We start from the raw sequence: 19,652 nt of genomic DNA on the forward strand, positions 1-19,652 counted from the left end.
TAAGCCACCCGTAGATCCAAAACCTTGTTCTCTTCTTTGTGGCAAGGCACGGCCCCGGGCCATGTCCTGTTGCAGGTTAGTCAGTGGTACCAGTTGAGCAATGTGACTGCCTTCTGGCACCACGATAGGTGGGTTGTTAGTGTACGCAACGATTTGTATGATTCCAGTGTAGTCCTCATCAATCACCCCAGGAATGACCATCAGTCCCTTCAGCCCTGCAGAGGACCTTCCCAGGAGTAATGCGCCAGTGGGTTTGCCATTTATTATTAATGGGCCTTTCATGGAGGTAGCGATGGGGACTGGGCGGTTGTCAATCAAAGTGACGCTCACTGCTATTGTAAGATCCAACCCAAGGCTGCTGGAGGTTACTGTGCAGATAGCATCGTTGGGGCAGCGACTTGTGTCCTCGCGTGGCTGCCTGTCACGTTGCACTGGTAGTTTCCCGAATGCCTACAGGCTGCAGTTGCATGAGTGTTAACCTGGCAGTTGTCACACCAGACCGCAGCCTGTGGGCAATGATCACATGAGTGTCCAGTTAGGCCGCAGCGGAAGCAGGGTTTCCGTGGGTTGTTGGTCCAACGGCCACAATTCCCTGCATCCACGGATTGCAGTGCTGCCATTACGAGCCGCGTGTGTTTATCCAGAACTTGATCCATTTGGATTGCAACAAATGCCTGCTGCTGGTTTGTAGGCATTTGAGCAACTCGCTCCAACATATCGTCCACTGAGGCCTCCCTAGGCAGAATGGACAATAGCTGCTTGGTTTTATTATTAGTATTCTCAAAAGCTAGGGTTCAAAAAAAGGCTTGTCTGGTGCAGCATCTAACTCAGTGGCTGCTTCAACTGCAGCTGCCAGTCTATCGATGAAGTGGCTGTAGTCCTCACTTAAGCCTTGCTTAACAGCAGTATAGCTAGGTGCTCTTGGTTCTGTAGGTACCATATTAAAAGCTGCTCGGGCAGTTGTCATGGATGCATGATGCCACTCAAAGGGATGATGTATCTGGGCATCCAGCGAGCTCAAGGCCCCCTTTCCCAGTAGTATGTCTGCTTGAACATTAAGTAAGGGGTCGCCAAGTTGTCATGGCTGCTCCACCACTTTCCTGCACTCATCACGCCATGCCCTTTCCCACAACATGAACTGGGATGGTGTTAAAATCAGTCTCGCAACGGTCTCACAATCTGCTGGGCATAGCACATGGGCAGAGAAGATGTAATTCAGCAATTGCTTAGTCAGTTGTGAGTGCAAACCGTGGGAAGATACTGCTGTTTTTAACTGCATAAGAAGCTTCCAATCAAGAGCCGTGTGAGTGGCTCCTGGCTGTTCATCTGTGGTCCGTGCTGCCACAACTGGGAATGCCACTGCACTCTCCAGAGCGGCAGCTGCCTCCCAGTCTCCTTGTATTAAGGCATCACGAATAACGGCACGCCACCGATGCTGTGGACCGGTGGGTGTAAGCTGAAGAGTCTTTCCTGTGATCTCTGTAGTTTGTGGTGCCGCCAAGGGCTGGGCATTGCCAGAAGGCATTATTTTGAGTTTCTGCAAGCCGTCGGCAATGTTGTCAATAGCGTCGTCAACATCGGACTGTGAGGAGTCACAAGCGTCCGAGTTAATCATGAGTGGCAGCTCCCAGGCTTGAGAGGAAGGACCGGCTTCCGCGGCAGAAGCCCACCTCAGGACCGCTGCAGCCGGGGGGGCAGATGGGAATGTAGCACAAGGAGTTTGTGCCAGAAGTGGCGAGACGGTAGCAGAAGGTGGGAGTGGGGAAAATGGACCACAATAGGGTGGCGGCGCTGGCAGCGGGGGCACTGGTGGTTGCACCGGAATGGCAGGGACATCGGGAACGTCTTGGGGAAGTGGCGCCGGTTGTTGAGGCAGCGTAGGGTATAATGGAGGGTTTTGAGTCGGCGGCGCTGGCTGTTGGGGCACTGCCGGCTGCATCGGAACATCTTGAGTTGGCGGCACCAGCTCCTGGGGCACTGCGGACAGCATTGGAACAGTAGACGCACTTGGGGAGGGTCATCAAAGGCACCACCGTACCTGGGGAAATTTTCAGTTCTGAAAAGAGGGAGCTATCTGGCGTAACCAGTGCCTCTAATGGTCTCTCCCCCTGAGTGTCCAAACCGTCAGCAAGCCGTGCCGCTGCCGCAGCTGCAAGGGCCTGTTCCATTTTATATTTCTTTAAGCAATTGGTGACATCGTGCCATTGCTTTTGCACACTTTTGGCCGTTTTGTCACCGTCAATAGCCTGGCCAAAAATAGTATCGCCACAGCGGTGCCATTCGGATTCATCGAAAAGAGAGTCCGAGGTTTGAAAGTGTCCTCTTACTAGTCCATATGCCACTAAGGAGGTCAATTTTTTCTTCGACATGGAAACTCCTCGCTTTTCCAAAAAGTTCAAGAGGAGAGAAATTGCTTCTTGTTTATCCAAAAACGCTTGCATGGTCAGTTCGCAAGTCCCCCAGAGGGAGTCATCGATACTTTGAAAAAGCCGTGGAAGAAGGGGGGGGCGGCTGGGAGGTTCCATGTCAACGGCAAGGTTCCGTAAGCGTGCGGGGGGGTGGGGAGTGGGTGTTTCTGCTTTCCGGCGGCAGCTGCTCCGGGGAGGACCTGACTATGCATGATTACCGCCCCCAGGACATGCCCATCTCTATGGTCGCATGCGTCGTCACGACAGCTGCTGTTATTAAAGCACCCCCATATCTATGAGCGGTTTCAATCTTCAATAAACGCCTATCTCTATAGCATGCACGTGTTAGCAGACACTGTCCCCTGTGGTTAGTAATGGGTTAAGCGAAAAGGAGAATAAAAAAAGGAAAAACAGCGTGCTTCCTCAGCAGGGATTATAGTAGGCGGCAAAATTCCGTAAGCGAGGGGAGGAGAGGGGGGGATGTTTCTGCTTTCCGGTGGCAGCTGCTCTGGGGAGGACCTGACTATGCACGATTACTGCCCCCAGGACATGCCCATCTGTATGGTCGCATGCATCATCATGACAGCTGCTGTTATTAAAGCATTCCCATATCTATGAGCGGTTCCAATCTTCAATAAGCGCCTATCTCTATAGCACGCTTGTGTTAGCAGACACTGTCCCCCGTGGTTAGTAATGGGTCAAGTGAGGGGGAAGAGAAAAAAGAAAAAAAAAAGGGAAAAATAGCGCGTTTCCCCAGCAGGGGGTATAGTAGCGTCCGATCTCTCACGTTTCTGCCAGCTCCTTCTATGTGGAAGCGAAGCGATGCCTCAGCCCCTCCCTGAGGCTGCAACAACCCGGGGGCCGAGCACAAGGCTCCGTTCTTCGCGGTCTGCAGGCCCAGGGTTGCAGCCTAGCAGGCCGGGGGTCTTTGCGGCCTAGGGGGTGGGGGGCCCGGAGTTGCAGCCTAGGCCTGGATCTTCGCGGCCTGCAGGCCCGGGGTTTCGGCCTAGAAGGGCTGCAACCGCGGGTGGTCCGGGGCGCGGGTTTTTCGTACCTGGTCACGTAGCTATCCAGAGGTTCAATCGGTGTGTTCAGGTGCCATCTGTTGGAGGACAGAGACTGGTGCGGCGAGAGATCAGGACACTGAGAGTCGACTCTGTGGCTACTGTGCAGCAGTACGTTTTATTAGGGCAATGCAACAACTTTTGTAGCCCCCAAAAGGGGTGTAGACAACTAATTTAGCTTAAGATTGGTACAAGTGGGAGGTACAGATTGGCTCCAAGTTAAGTGTAAGGCAGAGATAGGTTAGCTTACAGTAAACACCTTGAGGCTCCCACCCAGAGGGGCTGTCCAGGGTCAGCCCCCTGGGCTGTGCCCGCCCCAGGGGCCGGCAGATTCCACCCCCTGACAGCAGTGTGTGGGTTGCTCATGGTTCTCAGTCTAGGCCCCTGGGAGCCTGCGAGGCTCCAAGGACACTTCTCATCACAGGGTCTGATGTTTACATTCCATACTTCGCTCCAGGAGAAAGCTTCCCACAGATAGTTACAGTATATACAATTATATACGGAAATAGACCAGGTAAAAGGTAATACAGAAACCTGAGTCCCCAGGAGGGGCTCCCAACTGCCCCTTCACCTTATCCCTGCCCCCCTCAACCTTACCCCAGTCCCAAGGAAGAATGGAGGTTCGGCCAGGGGGTTAAGAGGCAAAGTGGATTAATTAGGAAAATGGAGGGTGAGGTTAGAGAGAGAGATACAGTTTGGGGCAACCCAGCAGGAGAAGTAAGTTATCTGTGTTTTGATTCTTCTTATTGTATCTCTAAGTAAGCCTCTGAGTGAGGTAGACATCACCATTGCTTTCCTTTCACAGCCTGTTATCTAGTTCTTCTCACCAAAACATTCTAGCTAGCTTCAAACTAGCACACAAGTCTTCTTGGAAAGGTAAGCTTATGGACACGTTCCTGTTGGCTATGGCTATGAGATATCCTTCCTGAGATGATCTACAATGGGCAGCCAAGAAGTGGAACACCATTAAGCAGGGAATTAAGCTTCTGAAGGAGTTTGCTGTGAAGGAAGTGTTCTATGGAGATCATGGCACACATGAGCCTGATGACATTCCTCTTGGAACAGGTCTCATGAAGAAGCTTATTAAGCTTGCTCCTTCATCCTATGCTAACGTCTTGGCTAGCAGGATTCTATCAAGGAGTGATGATGGAAGGTCTTTCACTGTTGGTGAATTCACTGACCAGGTCAGGCAGATAGATGATAGTTTGTCACATTCTGCCCTAGTCTCTGCCATACAAACTATGACTACAGAGATAAAGGGGATGAAAGATGGCACTAAGAACAGCATGAGAGAACTGAAAGATCTTAAAACCTCCATTTCCGTCTGGTAAAGGATACCATCCCTGCATCATCTGAATGGGTGCATGTTTCTGCCATCAGGAACAGACACCCACCTCCTGCAAGGCAATTCCAGCCCAGGAGGACACAAATTCCACCTAGACATCAGCAATCACATGAGTCACTGTGGACAGTTCTTTGTGACCAATTTGGTGAGAACATGAACCTACTTCAATTCTTTTGAAGTCAGGGAATTGCAGAATGGCAGAAACAGAGGCAGCAATGACAGAAAAGTAGCTATCATTTCTTCAGCTCCTCAGAGCAACTGCAATTATTCCAACAATTGCAATTTCTCTCACAACATCACCAATCCTTGTGTACACCCCACAAGCCACATTCAGCATTAGAGGTGCCCTGCCTCCAGCTAGCAGGAGGAAAGGGATAGTGCAGAAAGCCAAATCTACTAAAATGTATTCATTAGGTGGCCTGGCAGTTCAAAAGTTCAGAAATGCAGAGCTTTAGTTGACACAGGTGCTCAGTGTACCTTCTTGCCATCCAATTGCAAAGGGACAGAGTCTGTCACTCTTTCTAGAATCACTGGTGGATCTCAGGAGTTGACTAAGTTGCAGGCTGCAATTAGTTTAACTGGTAAAGAGTGGAAATAACATACTGTTGTAACTGGTCCTGATGTGCCTTGCATTCTGGGAATTGGCTTTTTGACAAGAGGTTGTTTCAAAGATCTTAAAGGTCACAAATAGGCTTTTGGAATAACATCTGTAGAGATTGGTGATGGTAAATTAAAATTGTCCATTAGGCCTGAACTTTCAGATGAATCTGCAGCTGTGGGACATCATGATATAGAGGATCTGGAGCTGTCAATTGCTACTCAAGCTATGCACCACAGGCAGTACAGAACTAACTATGACTCCTTGTTGCCCATTCATCAGCTGTTTTGTGTTGTGGAGGCAGGGGATTAATGTGGCCGAGGCAGGAATTTTTATACAAAATTAGAGTTATTTTATTTTCCCAAAACCCACCCCCAAAACTATATATGCAAAGATTAATTTAGTTTAATTTACAGATTCAGTTGCTTTAGAATATCTACAGGGATGCCATCGATAATCTGACTATTTTGGAAGTCAGAAGTAGGAAAAGGCTTTAGCTATTAATTAATAACATTTCCCACTTAATAATAAAGCTGAGCCAAAATAACTGACGATCAGGCTGACTTCATCGTGTGGTCTGTCCCTTTTGTTCCCTTTCAGCAGCTGCAGGTGGGTCATTAAGGGTCAGTAGGCTTGCAAAGGGTGTCAATGGGTGAAACAGTCCTTTGAAGCTCTTTCTGTATCCAGGCCAGGTGAGAAGGGGGGGAGAACTCTTAGGCAAGCACGAAGGTTCAGGCAGGAATGAACTCCAAGTGGGAACAAACTCCAAGGTGGGAACCTCCAAAGGTGGGAAGCCCCCAATATTTATACCCTCTCTAGACAAAGAGCAGAATCACCGCTTCCTTAGGCATGAAAGGGCACAGCCAATCCCAGCCCAATTCCAGCACAGGCACTGCACGGGGCACTCCTCATGCGGGCAGGACCCCTTTGCTCACCCCCTTCACGCCTGTAGGGCAGGCGAGGGGGAGTGGGGAAGCAGGCGGCTTTTCCTCTCCCATTTCAAGCCACAGAGGGAGAGCAATTTAGGGGTATACAGGACTCCAGGACAATCCCACCCCAGTGGTAATGAGCATAGTGATAGGTGATCCCCCTTGCAATGTAGTGACCTATTAATATATATATAGCTTAGCCTTTCCAACATTAACAATACATAACAACACATGAATCGCCCCAACAATATTTAACAATACTTAACAAGGCTTAACAATAGCCCAAATAGTATTAAATAAAGCTACACAGTCAATTTGAAGATTGCTCTGTTCCTGGTAGAGCAACCAAGTTCATGGCAGAGCCTTAGATGCTCTGAGTCCATGGCTGGAGGTCACAGTCTGTGGGTCCTGATGCCATCATCCACTAGCCACCCAGGTGATATGACTCCATCTCTGGTGTAGCTGGCTCTCCCTTTCCCAGGTGCTGGTCAGGAACTGGTCCTCGGCTTTGACCTTAACCTGTAGGGAAACAAAACCTGCCTTGGAGTATGAAGGCCAGGCTTGACAATTAATAATTTGGGACGATCCACCGTGCACTGATCCGGTGGCCTTTTCCATTTGCATCTGGGGCTTCCCAGGCATATAAGCCTCTGAGTCTACCCAGTGTCATTAGCACTACCCCTATAGAGGGTAGCCTGACGAGCACAGGTTGGCCCACTTGTATCTGGGACAAGGATTTATCCTTAATTCCCCCTGCCACAAGGTCACTGTCCACTACTGGCTCAGCTGGGCAGAAGGCCTTAATCTTGGGGCTTCCATAGCTTCCCCAACAATTATTGACTGTGAAGACTGCTTGGGCCAAACACGAGTCCCAGCCACTTTTAGACACATCTGCATGTCTTTTTATCAGGCCATTTGCCCTCTCGACAATGCCATTTGCCTGGGGGTGATATGGGGTATGAAACACCCATTTCACCCCTTCACTACATGCCCAGTCTTGCACTGAGGATGCAGTGAAGTGCGATCCATTGTCGCTCTGGATGCATTCCGGCATTGGCAAGATGCCGAACCAGTGTTTGAGAGTCTCAACGGTTTGAGCTCCCAAGGCTGCGCTGGTGGCAGTGGCCATGGTTAGACCAGAGACCACTTCTACGCCAACCGGTATGTATTTTTTTCCATGTGATGGCTTGAGGGTTCCCACATAATCCACCTGCCAGGTGTTCCAGAGACTTTTGTCCTGGCGGATATGCTGGGCTGGTGCAAGGTTTGGGTGGTTGGCCTTCAGCCTTATCTGGCATTGTGGACAGGCTGAAATAATGGTCTCACATGTTGAGAGTGAGACTGGCCATCCCTGAGACCTGCACTCATAGTAGAGATCAGCTTTGCCTGAATGTCCCCTTTTAAGGTGCAACCATTCAGCTAATCTCTCCCAATCCTTTTCCCCACTGCTCACTACATGGATACATGCCAGGTAGTCAGCCTGCTGATTCCATTTTGCAGCAGAGGTTTCCTTCTTAGAGTGCCCTTTGACCCATCCCACCTTGATGGGTCTTGACTGGCCTGTCTCCAGCAGTCTCTGCCAATCTCCAGCTCTCTAGACCTTGGTGCTGCCAATTTCCCATTGATTTGCCTCCCAATTGCAAATCCACTCCGTAGCTCCCTTAAAGGTGGCATAGGAGTCTGTGTAGGTGGCTTTGGCACCATTTTCTACAGCTAACATGAGGGCCCGCAGTTCACCCACTTGAGCACTTCCTTCACCCTCCTCAGTAACAGTCCTGCCTGTACTGATTTCTAAAGCTGCTGCTTTGTAGTGCCACTGTGAGCCCACTCTCTGGGAAGAGGCATCGGTGAACCACACTCCCTCAGTGTCGAAGTCTCTGGTTATCTCTGGAACTACATCTATTGGAGATGGCTTATAGGGCTGCCCCAGTAAAGTTGTATCTGGATTTACTGGTTGCTGGAGTTTGGACAACTTGGCCGGACCGTCTCTTAGAGGCATGAGCTGGGCAATTCCCTCTAAGTAGGCACACCACTTTCTTACAGTGGATTTTTGGGCTATCCCCTCTGGTGGAGGGGATCCCTTGAGAATTGGTTTAAGCAGGAGGAAAGGTCCTTGCACTGCAATATCCTGTGTGGTGCGAAGCTTCTCTGCTTCCTTAACAGCCCTTGTAAGGGAAAGGAGCCCCTTTTCCCACTCAGAATACTTCTTCTCAGTGTCCTTGAATGCTGTAGAGGAAAACAACAGGGCTCTAGTGGGGCCTTTAAGTCCCTCCTGATAGATTCCACAATAGGAAGCAAGTTCAGAGAAGCCCTGTTCTGCCCTTAAGGGGTCCAGTGGGTGTAATGGGCCCAGTTTCTGGTAGGCCTTTAAGGCTCTCACTGTGCTTTGCTGTCCAATCCCAGGCCCTGTGCTTTTTCAACAGATCATACATTGGCCTGGCAATCACTGAGAAGCCGGGAATATGCTTCCTCCAATATCCAAGGGTTCCAAATAATTTCTGCAGCTCCTTTTTGTTCCTGGGGATTTGGCCCTTTTCAATTTCCTCTAGGGTGTCAGCTGGCACTGCCACTGCTCCTGCTACTCACCAGGCCCCAAGGAATTTGATTTCCTGTCCTGGACCTTGGCACTTGGCAGAGGGGATGTCTAACTCATTCTGGGTCAGCAGTTCCCAGATGGCTTTTGCTACTAAGCCCACCTGGTCTTTGTTGTCCCCACCCACTAATATGTCATCTATATATTGGTAAATGATAATGCCTACTGGGACCTTGATAGTGTCCAGAAGTGCTGCCAGTGCATTGTGAGCAATGGTAGGAGAGTGCTTGTATCCCTGGGGTAAACGATTAGAAGTGTACTGAATCCCCTGCCAGGTAAAAGCAAACTGAGGCCTATCCTCCTCTCTCAGGGGAATCATGAAAAACATATCCCGGATGTCCAGGGTGGCCATCCACGAATGGGATGCAGCCTGAATGACTGTGACCACTGAGGTTAGGCTAGGCACTGCTGCTGCGAGGGGAGGAGTATTAGCATTCAGCTTCCTATAATCTACAGTAAGTCTCCAGCGTCCATCAGGTATTTTAACGGCCAGACTGGGGAATTGTATGGAGAGTGAGTCCTACAGATTATCTGTCTCCTCTCCAAGTTGGCGATCACCTCAGAGATGCCTTGCCTGCCTGTTGGAGGTAAGGGATATTGGGATGCATAGGTGATGCCAGCTTAAGGTAATGCTGGAGCCAACTGCAAAGTGTTTACATGGGCTGTTTTCACCATCCTTGACTCCACCCCGTAGGAATCGAAGCTCCAAAGAGAGATGTTTGGAAGATGCCACCTCTTGCCAACCAGCACATCAAAACCCAATATATTTCCCGGGTAGGGGCTTAAGGCAACTTCCACCAAGGTGCTGCGTTTGTCCCCTGGGAGCCATACCCTTGTTTTAGCTAGGTAGCAGCTATCAGGTGCCCCTGTAACACCTTGTATTCTTATCCTTTTATGGGATGACTGTATCCCCAGGCTCTTTGCCTATTCTAAGTTTAAAACACTAATTTGAGCACCTGTGTCAATTAGAAATTTTACAGCTGTTCTACTGGGTCCAGTCGGGATTAAGATAAAGGGCTCGTCATTGTCAGACCATTGGCAGATATTTACAAAGTGGTGACAGAGGCCTGATGCAGCCACTGCCTCATTTAATTTTTTGTCTCCTGTCAGGAAGGTAAGGAAGAGTTAAGCTTCCTATCCAGAGAAGGAGCAGAAACAATCGTGGGAGGGCTGCCGCTTCTGGGCATGCCACTGCTGGCCTTGGGCTTCTCGCGGCTGCCTCTGGGCTTCTCAGCTAATTTTCTGAAGGCACTGCACTAAAGCTTTTAGCTGCCAATCTGCCAGCTGCTTTAAGACGGTTTTAGATACCCCTAGAGATAGGGCTTGTCGGTACCATCTATTCCTTGGAGAGTTCAGCTCTCTGGGTCTCCAGTGAATGTTTTGGTCTCCTCCCCTACCCCTTGGGGAGACGCCTGCAGGACCCATCCCCCTGGGGGGGCAGTCCTGCACTGACTGGTCCTGTCTGCACAGAGTCCCGGATTTTTCTGGGGGAGAAGCACGAGACTGCCTCTCTCCAGACCTTTTGTCTTCAGGAGACCCAAACCCAAACTGGAGCCCGTGGGCATTTAAGTCAGTTAACAGTTCAGCCCAAGTCATTACATGCTCTTTGGCATTGTCCTTTGCATTTTTTGCAATCACCCTTTGAATCTTTTCTATATTCCTCATTGCTCGAATTTGCAGGCTTGCTGGCAAACCCTTCATAATAGGGTGCAGTCCTTCCGGGTCCACAGGAGCATAAAAGGGGCAATCATAATTTCTCTTATCATATATTGCCTGCACACAAGCAAGTCTGGGGAGAACAGTGATGAGTTCAAAAGAGCTGGTGACTCTCAGTTCTATTGGCTCTCCCCGGTAGGCTGGACGGACACTGCTTGCCCAGTAAGCTATCTCACAGCAGTGAGGCTGTGCATCCCCTCGGGTTCACGCATCAGGAACACAACATCCTCCCAGTCTCCGGCTGCTTCCTTGGAATCTAGAAGGACTTTGTCCCCACTGGCTCGAGACACTCTGTAGACGCACTCTGCTATGGAGTCACCTGGCTCTCTCGCGTATTTGACCTGCAGGTTGCTGAGCTGCATGTCTGTGTACTGCCTTTTGATAATGGTGGTCCCTGCAACAACTTTTCTGCCCTTTGAGGTCTCAGTCTTTATAACAGTCAGCACGCGCCTTTGCCCCATGGTGCCCTCCTCACCGGAGCTCTCTTCCCCACTAGCTACGGGAGAGTCCGGTCAAGACCTGGGCTTTCTGTGCAGCTTTGAAGATTTCTGCTGCACAGAGGCAGATACAGGAGAATTCTCTGAGTCACTAGCAGAGTCTCTCCTGCCTGACTTCGAAGAACTCCTTTCCCCCAAACCATTCCTCGGGACATTCTCTGCTTTTCTCCCTGGTTCCCGCGAATCACTTAGTTCATATGCAGAGAAGGGCGTTGATGATCTGGCATCTGAAGACGTTACCAGCCTCTCTTTCATCTGGGTAGTCAATGCTGCGGTAAGGCTCTTTGTCTGCGCCAGCATGTTTTCCCAGATATTTTGGCTCCTTGCCTTTTCCTCTAATAAATCCTTTTCCAAGGCCTTAATTCTTTTCTCATAATTTTCGAATTCAGCCAGAGCCTGGGTCACCACTGACCCCAAAATAACAGTGTAACACTCTGTTGGAGACTCGGTAATCACAGGGTCTGAGCTCTCAGATAATTTCTCCAGGATTTTCTCCAGATTTCTACAATTTTGCTGAGCCCAAATTAAATCAAGTCCTGTGATTAGGCATCCTTTTTCATGTAGAAATTCTATGATTGAACTACACTGCTTTTGCTGCACCATACTGTTGTGGAGGCAGGGGATTAACGTGGCTGAGGCAGGAATTTTTATACAAAATTAGAGTTATTTTATTTTCCCAAAACCCACCCCCAAAACTATATATACAAAGATTAATTTAGTTTAATTAACAGATTCAGTTGCTTGAGAATATCTACAGGGATGCCATCGATAATCTGACTGTTTTGGAAGTCAGAAGTAGGAAAAGGCTTTAGCTATTAATTAATAACATTTCCCACTTAATAATAAAGCTGAGCCAAAATAACTGACGATCAGGCTGACTTCATCATGTGGTCTGTCCCTTTCGTTCCCTTTCTGCAGCTGCAGGTGGGTCATTAATCCACAGACTCTTAACAGACACCAGATAAGAGAATCATTCAGGTTGGAAAAGACCACTGGGATCATCAAGTCCAATGATTGACCCTACTTTTTAGTAGTAGACTAGTCAAGCAGGACTTGCCTTTCACAAACCCATGATGACTGGTTCTGGCCTTCTCTTTGTGCTGTACATGATCATAGAATCATAGAATCAACCATGTTGGAAGAGACCTCCGAGATCAACCAGTCCAACCTATCACCCAGCCCTAGCCAATCAACTACACCATGGCACTAAGTGCCTCATCCAGGCATTTCTTTAATACCTTCAGACACAGCAACTCCACCACCTCCCTGGGCAGCTCATTCCAATGGCAAATCACTCTCTCTGGCAAGAACTTCCTCCTAACATCCAGCCTAGACCTGCCACAGCACAACTTGGGACTATGTCCCCTTGTTCTCTTGCTTGTTGCCTTGCAGAAGAGACCAACCCCCACCTGACTACAACCTCCTTCAAGTAGTTGTAGACTTGAGGTCACCCCTGAGCTTCTTCTTCTCCAGGCAAAACAACCCCAGCTCCCTCTGCCTCTCCTCATAGGGTTTGCATTCCAATCCCCTAATCAGTTTTGTCACCTTTCTCTGGACACATTCCAATATCTTAACATCTCTCTTGAACTGAGGCATTCAGAACTGGACACGATGCATGACAGTACTCAGGATGATCTTCTCCATCAGCTTCTATAGCACTAAAATTGAACTGGCAGTCCTTTAATATTCTGAATCCCCCTTCTAGTCTTTCTTTTAAATAGGTGCCATCCTGGCTAGCTCCCAGGCTGCTGGGACCACCTTCTTGCAACTTGGCCACATTGATGGCTCATGTTCAAATGGCTATCAAAAAGCACACCCAGGTTCTTCTCTATTCTGCAAATTTCTAGCTGCTCTGACACAAGCTGAGCATTACATGGGGTTGTTGTGACTCAAGCACAGCATCCAGAACTTGGCCTTGTTAAATCTCTGCCCTTAGCCCATCAACCCAGTCTGTCCAGGTCCCTCTGTAAAACCTTCCAGGTCAACATACCCTCCAAAGTAGCTCACTACAGCTGCACTCAATCCTGTGGTCTAACTCCTTGATAAAAATGTTAAAGAGAAATGGACCCAATACTGAACCCTGAGAACACTGCTTGGATTTAAGTCCATTCACCACCACTTTTTGTGCCTGGCCATCCAGGCTTTTTCTCAGCAAAATATCTACTCATAAAAGTCACAAGCAGCCAATTTCTCCAGGAGGATGTTGTAGGAGATAAGTATCCAGGTAAACAACATTCATAAACTTTGCTTCATCCACTAAGTTGGCTACCTTAAAACCATGCTGACTAGGCTCAATCACCTTGTTGCCTTGAAAATGCTGTGTAATGTCATTAAAAGTTATATGCTTCATGACTTTCCGTGGCACCTTATTTGGACATGCACTTCACTGTCTCCTCCTTCTAGCCATTCTTGTAGATGGGCATCATGTTTTCCAATCTCCAGTCATCTGGAACCTCCAATCAGCCAGGACTGCTGCTAAATGATGGAATGGTGAGGCTCTCCACCAGCATTCTCAGTGTGCTTGGGTGTATGCCATCCAGTCCCATAGATCTGTCTAAGTGATACAATGAATTGCTAATCATCTTCTCTAATACAGTTATATATATATCCAGGCATATGATGTTTTTGCCTATGTATGCACTTATAGATGTGTATATGTACATATTGTTTTAATTCCTTTCTTTTTTTCATGCCAAGACATTCATTATTTCATTACTCCTCTTGGTGTTTCATGCAAATACTTTATTTTCATTAATTTAAAGACAGAGTCTTCAATTTTTTAATAGTACCATATTTCTATTTGGTTGGATGGCTTTAGTTTTCCTTGGTTTGTTTGTTTTGGTTTGTTCTGCTTGGTTTTAGTTCTGATTTGTAGAAATATCTAGAATAAATTTTCCTTAGACTAAACAGAGTGAAATGTATTTTCCCAATAACAAAGGTTGCTAAAATTCCTTTTGTGGCAGGAATAAGTGAACAAAGGCTTTCTACCTTTTAGAAATGTCTCCTGTGAACACTACCTGACAGTTCTTTTCACATGCTATGCAAAAGTCAAGCATGGCCTTTTCTTTGGTGGTTAGCTCTTTTGCCTCCAATGTAGAAAAGAAAACAAAGACATTAAAAAAATAAGGAAAAAATACATGAAGACATCTTCCCATATAATTGATCTCTCTCAGCTTTTAATTAAAATGCATATATTTTTAGTGGATTTTGATGCTTTGTTTTCTTCTTTATTACTGTAATTTGCACTCCATTTAGTTTATAAAAAATGCCTCAATTTCCATTGGTCTGATCTTCCTGAATCTGGAGAAGAAATTACGTTGGAGACATTAATATCAGTGTATTTCCACAAGCCAACTGCTGAATCACTAACACTTAAAGTAATGCCAGAAGACATACTGATTTTATCTGTAAGCTTTAAGATCAAGGTTACCCAAAAATTTACCAAATAAATGATTCTAAACAAAGCAGCAGGTTGTACATTGGCAGACACCTTATTAACTTTAGAGGTGTGTTAAGCTTGTGATAAACTCAAGAGAGAAACAGTAGAAAGTCACTCATTAATTCTTGATCAGAACTCATACTTAAAAGACTACAAGATAAATTTTCTCATGTCTATTAAGCTGCTTGAAGGGACCATTAAGAAAAGGGTTGCTCTTAAAGAGCAGGATCAATTAGAGTTGGCCTGACATAAGGTTTAAACTCATTAGAGCAAAAGTACTTTCTTCCTTTGCAAGTGCTTGCTGAGCTAGATAATATCTATACACTGTACAACAGTGACTCCAGCAAATTTAAAAGATCTGAACACTGAGAATTACTTGAAGATGTAACAGGAGAATCTTTTCTCTTTCTTGTCCACAATGTTCCATGTATCATTTTGTTCATAAATGATCCATTGTACATACAAATGATCTTTGTACATAAAAATGATCTTTGTACATTAACCTAAACAACAGATGCAATCAGAAATTTCTAACTTTCAAAACAAAGAATCAGGAGAAAATATTTATGAAGTAAAAGTCTTACTTAACATAATCAAATTTACTCTATGATCTCTGGAAGTCCCTTCCAACTCCTAACATACTGTAATCATGTGAAAAGTATATGTATAAAAAATAAGATTTTCATCACTTTTATGGGGGTTGATTTATGGCCCAAAATCTCATTAATCCTGTATCCATTTTGCTTCATTTCATGTAATGTATTAAAATGGATAATTGTATTTTTAAATTTCATTGTCCATGTGACTCACGTCATGTGATCAAAAAGTAAAATGGATAATTGTATTTTTAAATTTCATTGTCCATGTGACTCACGTCATGTGATCAAAAAATATTACGTTAAATGCTTTGTATTTTTAATGACTGACCTGCAAAGTAGTATGGCAGAATTAAAACAGACAAACAAACAAACAAACAAACAAAAAAACAGAGAGGCAGAGCATTTGGTTTGTAGATAGTATGTACTTCTGTGAGTTTCAGCTTCATGACAAGAGGTAAAAGAGTGAAGAAGAGGTGGGAAAATTGTTGGAACATTTCCAATAAATTAAATTAAACTAAAGAGAACCTAGTGCTACATAAAAAAATGCAGAAAAGCTCATCGAGTTTCTCTCATCTAATGACTGTTGGCATTGCACCCCAGAGTAACGGTTATAAACACCAGTGTGGTTAGGTAATTGTTCTCCGTTTATTGCCATGTTACAGTGAGTTATATGCTAACTTGGAAGAGACGTGCATAGCTAACTTAGTTTAAGATTGGTACACGTGGAAGGTATAGATTGGATTAGGGTTGTGTGAAGTACAGATAGGTTAACTTATATAAACAACCTGTATAGTCAGCCTCCTGCAGCTGGCAGACCCTGCCTCCTGCAGCTGCACATGGGGTGCTGTTATTCACCGCCTGGTTTCCTGCCTCCGGGATGGATCCAAGGGCACTCTGCAGCACAGGGTTGCTCATTATTTGTCGATTCATGTCCTCCTGTTAGCAAGAAATCCATCCACAAATTACTTCAGTTTTTACAGTGATTTTGAGGAAAACAAACCTGGCTATTCATCTGCTGCATTGTGCTTGAAAATATTTAAATTTTCTATGTGGAAATATCCAAAACAGAAGTAAATTTTGCACAATTTGCCAAGGGGTATATATCAGAAACTCATTGTTAACATAATGAAATAATAGCTATAGATCGTGGGCACATCCTGCAAAAAAGACACAGATGGATTTTTTTCATCCCCACTATGAAATGCAGAGAATCAAACAACATGAGTTCTATGACACATTATGTTGTAAGACATCTGAGAATTAGATATTCAGACATTTTAAAAATGGCAAAAATGTATGAACTACATCATGCTGCTTAAGTCACCAGCAAGCTTGAATAAATGTGTCTCTCTAGGTTTCTGTGGTGCAGATTAGATAATATCATTTACTATCAGAGTTATTTTTCTTTTAATAGAAAATGAGAGGGAAAAAGATAATATCATTGAAGAAAATTAAAATGTGCAATTCATTGTTCTTAGATGATTTTAGCACCCAAAGACACTAATAAGATGAGGTTTGTGTTCTGCCTGGTTTGTGAAAACATGCAATTTTGAAAGCTGAAACCCATGCTTCTCTATTGAAGCTTCCATAATGGAAGCTTCTTTGTGAATCTTTGTGCCTTTCCTCATTCCTCGACTTTCTTCATTTCTCTGATTCATTTTCTAAACATATTCACTTGAAACATCTAATAAGTGGTATTCACTGAATGTCTTCTTTCTCAAAATCAGTTTTAACAAACAAAATAACAAACAGAAAGTTTTATTAATGAAACCATCTTGAAGACTTCTTTATGTCCTGAATGACTTTCAGGATAAAATAACAATTAAATAAAACATAAAATTTCATACTTTAAGAAGTCAAATGAACAAAGTCAGAAAGAAGTTTCCAATTTACACTAACTTGCATAATAAATGTATTCTGGGGATTAATACTAGGTTGTTGTTTTGGCTTTTTTTTTTTTTTTTTTCCTTTTTTTTTTTTTTTTCCCCCTGGGGTTGGGGAGGGAAGGGGTGTGACTTGCTTTTCCAGAGGAGGATTTGGTTGGTTGTTTTTTTGTTTGATTTTTCAGTTTTGGTATTTTTTCCCAAGAGACTTTTCAATTCCTCTCTACTAGATTGAATACTGTTACTTACAGTTCCTTGATTTCAATAAATTACATTTCATTTTTTAAAAAAAAATACAGTCTTCATGGTTCCCTTTCAAATCAACAGAGAAAAATGAGCTTTTTGCATGTTTTGTTTTCCACTGAAGTTTTTAATTAATGAACTTGAGTCCGCTTACTACCAATAAAAAGAAACAGGAACTTTAAGACTACAATTCATTTAATCCCAATGTAAATGCCTGACAAAGATAAATTACTTCCCCAGTGTATGTTATTCTATACTTAGAATTGCATTACTTTATATTGACTAGAAAGTGGTAACATTTTCAGATGCAGTTATGAAGTCCACGGATTTTGAATTCTAAGAGAGATCAACTGCTCACAGTTTGGTAAAATATTGGAAATAATTCTATCTTAATTTATAGACATTAGTTTATTTTTTGTTTCATTGAGATAAGTTTTGTTATTAAAAGAAGAGTAAAACATATCAAATTAACATGTGGTTCAGAGGCTCATGCTTTCAACACAATTTTGGTTTCTTTGATCATGTGGAGGTTTCCATGGCATGGGACCCACTGGCAGAAGATGGAGTCCAGCTGTCTCAAAGAGGAAAAAGGTTTCTCATCCATGAGCTGGCAGGGATCACTGAGAGGGCTTTAAATTATGTTTGATTCATGAAAGGTGTGAAAATAAGTGCAATAGAGATGAGCTTAATGATAAGCCCAGTGTTGGAAGTGATGTTGATAGCCCAACTTAAATGCATCTGCACTAACACATGCAGTGTAATCAACAAGTGGGAGGATCTGCAAGCCATTGAGCAACAGGTTAGCTTTGACTTAACTGCCATCATAGAAACACAGTGGGATGACTTTCCTTACTGGAGTACTGCAGTAGATAGCTCCATGATGTTTAAGAAAGACTTCTCTCTTTATGAGAGAACAGGTGGAATACATTGATATCCACCTAGGTGACAAAGAATAAAGACTTGAAAATGTATGGGTAAGAGCTAAAGGACAGGCTAATATGGGTGTTTGTCATAGTGGGTGTTTACCACAGGTCACCTGATCAGGAAATGTCTGTTCTACAGACAGCTTAAATTAGCTTTGTGACCACATACCCTGATTATCATAGCTATCAACCACCCTGACACACACTGGAAAGGCAACACAGCAAGGCACAAACATTCAGATGATGAAGGAATGGTATCCCTTGCCAGATTTGATAAGGAGGTTTTGGTTTCCTCCTTCGTTTCTTTCATGCTATCTTTAGTTACATCCCTTATCTCTGTAGCCATAGCTTTTATGGCAGAGACTAGGGCAGAATGTGACAAGCTGTCCTCTATCTGCCTCACTTGGTCAGTGAATTCACCAAGAATGAGAGGTCTTCCATTGTGGGAAAGAAGAATGCAGAAGAGTTGTGGGGTGCAGGTGTAGGAGAGTTGTGGGAACAGAGTGAAGAGGAATAAACAGCAGGCAGATCATTGCAATAACAAACATTGGTTTTCACAGGCAACTGACAGACTTATCTCAGAAGGGGTAGAAAATGGAGACTCCACTAATGAGAATAATAAGGCATGTATTTATGCAGATGTGGTGGGTTGTCCCTGACTAATTATGCAAATGTGTAGGTGTGTGCTCTGCTGGCTGAGTGCATATATTCAGGTTGATACAGAAATAGTTGGCTTCTGCATAATTTTGTCGAAGGGCCTGTAGGCCGAAAAATATGCTTATTTATGCCTTGCCCTGCCTGTACATGTTTTTCTGCCCAAACCAGAGGTAAACACATTAAATGGATAAAAGGGGCAAAATAGGCCTGGTGCCATGAAGTCTGGCCTGCCCAGGACCCTGATTGTGTAAACATGTTTGTGTAAGCCCCCACACGCCCAGCTCGTGTCTGCCCAGTGTAAGACCCGTGTGATTCCCATATTTGGAGAGTCTAGACTTGTGGCTTTTGCCTATTATGGTATTGTTTGGCTGACTGTCAAAACCTGATTGGTCATTCTAGTGTCCAAATGTCCATTAATCTCAACACATTTAATAAGTGGGGGTACACAAGTAAACAATGTGCTCGGACTACCCTGCATTTCTCACACTCACTCACCAGCACTGTTATTATGGAGACAATTTCCCATAGTCTCCCAGCCAGCTGTGCACACCCACATGCCACTGCGGTGAGTTATCAGGACCAGATCCTGTATTGCCTGCCTTTATCTACGGAGCCCAGACTCCCCTGCAGGCTCGTATACTATTGTACACCCACTGCCTCATCATTGCCTGGTAAACGCACCACTGCTGCTGAGTTAACCAGGAGCAGACTCCTCTTGTCTGCACGCTATCAGCCTGCTAGCCAGCATGAGATCATGC

This window comes from Pogoniulus pusillus, chromosome Z (assembly GCF_015220805.1).
Source record: "Pogoniulus pusillus isolate bPogPus1 chromosome Z, bPogPus1.pri, whole genome shotgun sequence".
In the NCBI taxonomy this organism is placed as follows: domain Eukaryota; kingdom Metazoa; phylum Chordata; class Aves; order Piciformes; family Lybiidae; genus Pogoniulus; species Pogoniulus pusillus.